Source organism: Echinops telfairi, unplaced genomic scaffold, assembly GCF_000313985.2.
Source record: "Echinops telfairi isolate 266 unplaced genomic scaffold, ASM31398v2 ScPeMD7_1;HRSCAF=3_0, whole genome shotgun sequence".
In the NCBI taxonomy this organism is placed as follows: domain Eukaryota; kingdom Metazoa; phylum Chordata; class Mammalia; order Afrosoricida; family Tenrecidae; genus Echinops; species Echinops telfairi.
This window is the reverse complement of record NW_022103896.1, coordinates 92,803,798-92,807,411: the sequence shown is the minus strand read 5'-3', so window position 1 is coordinate 92,807,411 and position 3,614 is coordinate 92,803,798.

Sequence of the window (3,614 nt, the reverse complement as noted above, 5' to 3'; positions counted from 1 at the left end):
TAAATCTATGTGTGGACCCTGAAAATGGATTTGGGGCTTCCACTGTCAGCCACAGGCTTCTGCAGACTGGGTGTTCTGATTTACGCTCTGATGCCATTCCCTCCTTTGGATTTGGATTACATTACTTACAATCCTTGGATCACGCATGCTGGCGTGCTTCTTCCATGTGGATTTAGTTGATGCTTCATTTAGACGACTGCTTGCTTGAAGATAAACCTTTAAGACCTGCAATACCTCATCAGGAAAGTTAAGCAATATTAATTTATGTTCATGCTCCTCCTCCAACAGCTGTGGGGCTCAGAGTAGCCCCTGTGCCTCCCGTTCCAGCCCTGGCTGGGCAGCTTAGATGCAGCCAGCAGACACATCTCCTGTAGGGAACTCCTTATCCCCAAAGAGGTAGCATCCAATCCACAGCCCATCACCTTTCAATCTCTTATTTTGGGGTGTAATTTTTGTTAGTATTTACCTTCGTTCCATTTGAAGCTTACACATTTATCATTCATGAATTTATTTATTTTTTTTTCATTGGAGGCCCCTGGCCTCTTCCTCCTCATCCCTGAGGGAGCCACCTTGCCCTCAAGACCCTCTGATCCCTCCCCCCCTGATTACACTGCAGCCTTACTGAAGCCACCCAGACTCTCTGCTTGTACCTCTACCCCTGGAGACATGACGGGGTGAGGAGCCATAGCCTAGTGCCTGGCCCCACCCTGTGAAGCCCTAGTGCTGCCCCTGTGGAGGACAGTCACCATCTCCCCCTGTAATCTGAGCACGGTCCTGAGAAGCAGTCGAAGAAGCACAGAATAGTCCCATCCGGCAGGATGCAGCCAGTGGCTCTTGCCCCTCAAGCTGCCCAGAATGAGGAAGCCACATGACCGAAGGACTCAGGTGCTCGGGACCAGTCTGCCAAGCCCTACCATGTTCTGCACAACCAGCTAATCGACCTGCTCCTGCAGTGGGAGCAGGAGGGGGAGACAGAGTCACCAAAAGCTGAGTTACATTCTCAACGTACTCAGAGCTGCCAGGAGTCAGGGGTTGAATCCTTGCTTCTACTCTGAACTGCATTGATTTGTAAAAATATTCAACCTAGAGCTAGGAAATTAAAGGAGTCTTGACATTTACAAATAATACATCTTATTACATTTTGTTCCAGTTTGTAGTGGATGAAATTGACAGGAAGTGTAGATAATGCCCATTTAATTTGATCATTGAGACCATATTATTAATCATGTTTCATTAGTGAGTCCCGTAATTATGCTTTGTCCATGTTGATCTGATTTCCTTTTTGTTGACCCCCCCCAAAACGTTTCAACAAATAAATGACAAGTCCTTTTTTTCCGAGGACTAGTGTTTTCATAAGGGGACGCCACGTTCTCGTTTTCTCTTCCTAACTCGCAATGCAGATGATAACAAAGAGTCCTGAAAGTCAGTTCTCGACCCGTTGTACATTTTCCCCCTTTGGAGATGATGAAGTCAAGCAGAGAAAACGCACTGAGTCATGATGCTTCTTGCCCACACAGTCGTCACTATGGCAACCATTGTTGCCAGGTAAAGAATTCTATCATCCATCATAATTGCTCTGTCCACTTCGAGTGGATTAGGATGGAAAATGTCCACAAATTTTGCTTGAAATATAATACTTTAAGATAACTAATGTGGAGTATTCACATCATAACCAGTCATAAAGTATAATGATGTGATATTTACTTCTGTGAAAATGATATGTTGTCAGACATAAGAATGCTGAATGTTATAAATAAGATTCCTCCATTCATATATATAAATTTGTATTATTTTAGTTAACGTTATTGATCATGTATGTTATAATTCCGACTAGCAGTAAGTTTGTGATAAGTATTTCACACAAAGAATATGTTCTGAAGATTTAAATATCATTCAAATTAAGAGAAAACTAGCAGGTTTTTTGTTTTGTTGTTTTCTTTCAGATTCTCCTGTTTGCAATATTCCCCCCAGCTGCAGCCTCCGCAGGGGCCGCTGGAAGGGCGGGCACATTGGCCATGGGCCCTGGTGCAGGGGGGTAGCCCATCTGGCTGTCCAGAGACACGCTGAGCTGCCGCACGGGGTGGGACACCATGAGGGAGCCCTGTGGGGAGTGCATGTGCAGGGGCTGGCAGTAGGCCTCAGCCCCCACGTCTCGCTGCTTCATCAGCATGAAATTCTGCTGGGCCATGAGGCCTTTGGAGGGGACATGATGTCCTGGGGCAGGCCGTGGGGCACCATGCCCTGCTGTGGGAGCACACATGTCCTGCTCAGCAGGGACATCTGTCCAGGGTGACACATGAGCATGCTGAGCCCCCGTCAGACGCCTTGCTGACCCGGGAGGTTGGGGAGCCAGGGAAAACTATTAATTTTAATCTTTTGAAATAGTAAGTTGTTAACTATGTCACCTCCTGGGAGAAAGAAATGGAAAAGATTCTACTGATTTCTTGGGAATATCCAATTAATAAAAGTATACTCATTTGTTAGTGTATCTTAAACTTGCCAAATGTAATTAATAAATGAAAATTTAAATACTAAAGAAGGAAGTCAATAATAATCTATTTCTCTACCAACAGCATCAAAGGTACTAGCATTTATATTATCTTCTTATTAAAGGTCAGAGCTACTTAAAATTTTAAAAACCATATTGCTGCAGAACCTTCTATCGATGTATGTATCTGCATAAGATTGCTATAGGATGTACCAAACTGATTTCATAGTGCTTCCACCCCCACCCCACCCCCCAGAAAACCCCATCATGTTAATTACCTTTGATTTGTTTAACAATAGCTTTATTTTTTTCCCCCACTGAAAACAACAACAACAAACCAGTGCTAAGCATTTTTTCAGGAAAGACAATAATATTTCTATTCAGATACTTTTTACTGTTGTTGTTGTTATTGTTAGGAACCATTGTGGCTTGAACCCACAGCGATCCACAGCACAACAAAATGAAACATTGCACGGTCCCGTGTCTCACAATTGTTCCTATGCCTGAGCTCGTTGATGCTACCATTGTGTTAATCGGTCTCACTGAGAATCTTCTGCTTCTTCACTGCCCTTCCATGTTACTAACATGATGTCTTTCTCCAGGGGCTGGTCTCTCCTGACAACAACATGTTCAAAGTATGTAAGATGAAGTCTTGCCATCCTTGCCTCTAAAGAGCCCTCTGGTCTTACTTCTTCTAACACAGGAGGATTTGTCCTTTTAACAGTTCACGGTACTTTCAATTTTCTTCTCCAGCACCACAATTCAAATACATCAATTCTTCTACAGTTTTCCTTCTTCAGTGTCCAACGTTCACATGCATATGATGCAATGGAGAAAACCATGGCTCTGGTCAGGCCTGCCTTAGTCCTCAAAGTAACATCCTTGCTCTTCATTACTCTAACGAGGTCCTGTGCAGCAGATTTACCTAATGCAATGTGCCCTTTGCTCTCTTCCCTGCTGCTTCCCAGAGCATTGATTGTGGATCCGTGTCAGACAAAATCCCACATAACTTCAAGCTTTTCTGTACTTATCACGATGTTACCCATTTTTGATGTTGGCTTCCATAAAAAGTCAATAATGCCCACATTATCAAAATGAAAAACTGTAATGATTAGACATAACTATA